This window comes from Cynara cardunculus (genome assembly GCF_001531365.2).
Source record: "Cynara cardunculus var. scolymus isolate 2C chromosome LG 13, CcrdV1, whole genome shotgun sequence".
NCBI lineage: Eukaryota > Viridiplantae > Streptophyta > Magnoliopsida > Asterales > Asteraceae > Cynara > Cynara cardunculus.
Window position 1 is genome coordinate 40,734,591 of NC_037540.1, and position 6,287 is coordinate 40,740,877.

Below are 6,287 nucleotides of genomic sequence, written 5' to 3' on the forward strand. Positions count from 1 at the left end.
CTTCTTCCTCTTCTTCTTCCTCTTCTTCTTCCTCTTCTTCTTCTTCTTCATGATTTTCCCGTACGTTGAAGATGTCCTTTTGAAAGAGGAAGATCCCAATCTCTGGGTCTATATTCTTCGACATGTTTGATCAGGAGTAGGGGTGTTCGCGGTCCGGTTTGGGCGGTTTAACCCCTCAAACCACAAACCAAACCGTAATGGCGGTTTATAAAATTTTCAAACCGATCGGTTTGATATCAAGTGTCCAGACCGGTCAAACCAGACCACGAAAAGGCGATCTGGTCTGACCGGTTTAGGTGGTTTGGGACTTTAATGGACTTTAAATATTAAACTTAAAAACATATATAATTTAGAATTTCAGATTAAATATCCATTTTAACAAAACAAAATATCTAAACAAATAAATGTAATAATTAAACAGCTCTTGAGTACAAAGTCGAAGCAATCCAAAGTACAAACAAATAAATATATAACATATTAGAAAACAAACAAATTAACAAAGTTACAACTCTACTGTGAGTATTGAGTAACAAAATCCACAACTTCACAACCTTCAATGGTTCAATTCTTGAGTCTTGAGTTCTTGACCAAACAAAATAGAAGCCAAATCTAAGTTGGTTGAATCACTTGGTTGATGTCTTGATGATGAGCGGCGAAATCAAACCATAGATTAGAAAAGATCAATAGATTGATGGAGTTTTTGAGGGATTTCAAAACTTGGAGACCGTCAATATCAAATGTGTTGATATGTTTAATGGTTTAATAGTTTTAGTCGTCGATTTTGATTATGTTAGATGTTAGACTTAGGTATATATTTGGGTCATAGCCAATAAGTTAAAAAAGTTGGGCTTGCTAATATTAATATATATATATATTTGGCGGTCGGTTTGGTCCAAACCGCCCAAAAAAAGTTCCAAACCGCAGACCGGACCGAACCGCCCGGTTTTGCTATTTTCCGAACCAGACCGGACGGACCGTCAGACCGCTCAAACAGCCAAAAACGGTTCGATTTGACTTGGTTCGGCCAGTTTGAGCGGTCAAAGGGTTTTTTTGAACACCCCTAATCAGGAGTTCATCTTCTTCTATTTTCCATGGACCTTTCTTTATCTCAATAGGAATTCGTTGTTCCATGATTGTCTCTTGTTTGTCTTTATTTTTGACAGAAATTTCAATACCAAATTTTTTTATTGTAGCCATCTAGATTCCGTATGATCTTGTTTGAATTTCTCCTTCGAAATCTATCTTTCTCTTCATTATTTGTTGTTTTATGTACTTGTATTCAACCATGAATCGAATAGGCTCTATTTATTTTGATTTCTCCTTTCAGTTTTCTACACAGTCCTGTTTCTTCCTTATGTTCTTCTTCCTGCGTTCTTTTCTTCTTCCTATGTTGTTTTCTGCACAATCATTTAATTTTTGTGCACAGTCCTTCAAATCTCAAACCTTGCTACAAGCCACACAGAACCAAGAACCATATGCTCTGATACCACTTTGTTGGAGTCAAACAGAAGACCATCTAATATACGTAGGAAGTTTGAAATGATCAAAAGTAAACTACAGAAACTTTTCTGCAGTTTCTGCACATACATAAAAAGGGAGTTTGCTATGATAGTCAATTTCTTATTAACACAATTCCTCAATTGTATAGTGGGTATTATTCATCATATATATACACAACCAAGGGTCATACCCTTAAGGCCAAAAGACACAACCTTTCACTAACTAATACCCCTATTACCAAACGATGTGTCTGTCCAGAAATAACTAATCTTAACTGTCAGACATAAACTAACTTAATTGTAACTGCCATATGTCTAACTTAATTTTAATAGGCTCGCATCCTTGTAACCCACAATCTTCAAGGATGTCAAGTGTATACTTACGTTGATTTAGTACGAGACCTTCGGATGTTCGAGTCACTTCTATGCCAAGAAAATACTTGAGGTTTCCTAGGTCTTTGATGCTAAATCTGTTATTTAGATCATCTTTTATTGCTTGCATTTTTGCCGAGTCATTTCCAACCATGACCACATCATCAACATAAATGAGAGTCGCAGCAAAACTGTTTCTTTGCTTGTGAATAAAAAGGGAATAGTCGGCTCGAGACTGCTTAAAACCGAGGTTGACGAGGGCATTGGTAAACTTTTGATACCAATTGTGTGAAGCTTGTTTCAAACCATAGAGTGACTTTCATAGACGACAAACTCTAGTATCTCCTTCCTTTGCAAAACCTTGGGGAATCTTCATGTAAATTTCTTCATTCAGGTCGCCATGTAAAAAGGCGTTGTTAACATCGAGTTGGTGGATTGCCCAATTTCTTTTTACTGCAACAACCAAGAGAGTTCTGACAATGACAAGCTTAGCAACCGGAGTGAACATGTCATGATAGTCAACGCCCTCCATTTGGGTAAACCCTTTTGCAACGAGACGGGCTTTGTATCTTTCAACCTCACCGTTGGGTTTGTATTTCACTTTGTAGACCCATTTTGAATCAATGGCATGTTTTCCTTCAGAAATGTCTTCCATTGTCCACGTCCCATTCTTTTCTAGAGTTTGAATTTCTTTTCTCATAGCTTCTTTCCACCTGTCATTTTTAACGGCTTGATGAAAGTGTTTGGGTTCATCGTTAGAATCGATGGCCGCCAGGAAAGCCTTGTGAGTATTAGAAAAAATTTTGTATGAAACAAAGTTATATAGAGGGTATACCGTTGAGGACGCTTGATTTGGTAAAGCTTGTGCATGGTCAATCGATGGGGCAAGTTGGATGTGATAATCAGCAAAGTGCTTCGGTTGACTTCTATTTCTTTTCTCACGGGTTGGAATAGTGGCAGTAGGTTCAGTAGTAGTACTTTGCAGTTCATGGTGAGTTTGTTGGTTATCATTGATGATTTCTGGATCATCGTGTAGCCCATCAGTTTCTGAATCTGGGATCCCTTCATCAAGGTCTTGGGTCAAGGCATCGGGTTCACCTGAGCCTTGGACATTAGTGGATTGTCCACCTTCATTGCTCCACACGTCCTGTTCGATGTCATAATGGACCGACCTATTATATATCCATCATCAACTTTCAGTGGGTCATCATTTTCACGTTCATCGTCTTGCATGTAAAACGGAAACTGGTTCTCATGGAACCTCACATCCCGTGAAACAATCATCTTCTTGTTTTCGATGTCAAATATCTTATAACCTTTGGTCCCATGTGGGTAACCCAAAAACACCCCGGGCCTCCCCCTTGCTTCAAACTTGTCCCCTTTGGTCTCATTACTTTTAAAGTAAGCCAAACACCCAAGAACTTTCATGTGTTCGTAGTCCGGTTTTTGTTGAAAATTGATTTCATAGGAGGTTATATTTTCTATCACTTTAGATGGCAACCAAGTGATGATATAGGCAGTGGTTAGAACACATTCACCTCAAAATCTTTTGGAAAGATTGGCTTCAAATCTAAGAGCACGTGCAGTTTCGAGAAGGTGCCTATGCTTTGGTTCCACCACCCCATTTTGTTTGCGGGGTGTGAGGACACGTTGTCTCCAATAAAATTCCTTCCTCATCATAAAAGTTAATCATCTCATTGGACGTGAATTCCCCCCCATTATCACTTCTAATTCTCTTAATCGATTTGCCAAATTGGGTTTTTATCAACTTATAGAAGTCAATGAGACACTTGCCTGCTTCGTGTTTGTGTTTTAAAAGGAAGACCCATACACCCCTACTAAAATCATCGACAATGGTTAAAGAATAGTTTGCTCTCGAAAGCAAGGAAGAATGGTACTTTCCCCAAACATCACAATGCAATAACTCAAAGCAACCATTGGTTTTAATTTCACTGTTTTGAAAAGGTAGTCTAGTGTGCTTAGCTCTAGAACAAGAATCACACAACTTATTGAAGGAAACATTCCCAAGGAAATCAATCTGAGTAAGTTTATCACCGGAAGCGTGACCAAGCCTTTTGTGTCAGACATCCGTGGTTGCCATTAGAGCCTTCTTCTCGGTTCCAAACATCCCAATACAGTAAAGACCTCTTCTGCACTTACCTGCACCAATCAAGCTCCTCGTGTGAAGTTTCTGCATTACACAAAAATCAGGAAAAAACGTTATTGTCGATTGAAGGTCTTTACTCAATCGACTAACTAATATAAAGATTGCAAGTGAACTTGGGAATATGAAGAACCCCATTTATTTTTGCACCCCCCGTTAAGGTGCATTCACCTCTTCCTTCAACGGGTATAGAATCTCCGTTAGGAATAACGACGGGGTTCTCCTTGCGAGTTTAGACCATGTTCTTAAGAATCTCAACGTTGTGCGTAATGTGTTCGGTTGATCCCGAATCAATTACCCAATCGTCCCCAAAATTGGTTTTACCTGCCATGAAAGTCGTCGGAGCCAGATCATCCTTTGTTCTTTTCCCACTTCCTACAAAGTGTTTCAAAAAGGTTTCATACTGCTCATTAGTCAAACCTAGAACGGGACTTGTACTAATTTCGATACAGGCAGCCTTTGGTTTGCTTTCGTCTCGCTTCTTGTTCCCCGGCCACCAGTCGGGTTATCTGACCCGCTTGAAACAACCCTCCCCGTTATGGCCGTCTTTGCACAGAAAGTGCAGTGTTCCACTACCTCACTGCGTTTGCTCTTTTATGGCAGGTCTGTCACGTTGCTGGCTGGAATTGCTTTCTCTTCGGCCGTGTGTGAAGGTTTTAAAAGCGGCAGATTCAGTCGCAGGTTTCTTGTCGCCGGATATAATTCTTTGTCGTTCATCTTCCGCAACAAGGTGGTAAGCGTTTCCCAAACTTGGGACTGGACTCATAGCGAGAATCTGTGTTCTAATGACAGAAAATCTATTATCGAGTCCCATAAGAAACTCGTAAAACCTTTCTTTTTCCCTGAGTTCCACCATCTTCTTCCCAACATCACATGTACAACCATTGCATGTACAACATGGAATTAAAAGAACAACCTGCATCTCATCCCAAAGCCCGCGCAACTTCGTGTAATAGGCAGAAACTCAGGCTTCTTCTTGTTGTGTTTCGGTGAGAATTTGTTTTAATTCATATGCCCTAGGGGCACTTTCCTTCCCAAAACGTTCCAGTAGGTCGCTCCAGATCTTACTGGCAGTACTCGCGTATTTCACACTGTTTCAGATATCCTTTTTCATGGCCGTTGTGAGCCATCCTTTCAACATGGCGTCCCAACATATCCACATCATATAATCCACATCAGTCTTCTCCGGTTTCTTTATAGACCCATCGACGAAGCCGACTTTGTTTTTGGCAAACAGAAAGTTCATCATCTCCTATAACCAATAGACATAGTTGTTGTTGGTGAGAACGTTGTTGACATTCATTTGTTTCGGGTAATTGATAAGTATCAACTTATTTGATACTTTTACACTTTTTCTTACTTTATTTATCTATTTTATTTTCCCAAAATTCCGCAAATTGAGTTTTTTTGTTTTATTTTTCTATCTTTTTTTATATTGGAGCTAAATTGATATGATAAACATGTTTACTTCTTGGATATGAGCTGATTTTAAAAAAAAAAAGTCATGTTAATAGGTGTTTGGCTGAAGCATGCTACAGCGTGTGCTGCAGTATGATTCCAGGGGTACTTTTGAGAATAGTACGAGAAATCTTTTGATGTGCAATAATCCTTTTTGGCAGCCCATCTTCTGCAACTTTTAAGATCTAATGGTACATATTTAAGATTTGATTTTTGATTAATTTTTGGGTAGCATGGCTTTACCCATTGGACAATGTAACCTTTATCTTTTGGTCCTTGTCCTCCATTCTCCTACTATATAAAGGGGGAGGCTTGGCATTTTAGACGCAAGTAATTTGGAGAGAAGCAATTTAGTAAGAAACTCTTAGAAGTAATTTTGCAAGCAACTTTGGATGTATGTTGTTCTCTTGAGTATAAAGTAGTGTTTGGAAGTATTTTATTTTCTCTTTACATTTAGGTCTCCTTTATAATTCCTCTTTACATTTATTTCTTCTACTTTCTTTTCTTCTCTTGTGCTCTATTTATTATGTTTTATTATTTATACAATTAATTTTATTTCAAGTATTTTAAGTCTATTTTATAATTCCTCTTAGCATTTATTTTTTCTACTTTCTTTTTCTTTCTTATGCTTTATTATTTATGCAATTAAATTTTCAAGTATGTTAGGCTAAAAATATAGCTTGGGTGTTGGGTGATGTTAAGAGAAAAACCGATTCCGTTTGTAGAAATATAAATTATAAATCTTTACAACTACGTCATTCAAGTTTTTATTGCAAAAACATCATCCATGAACA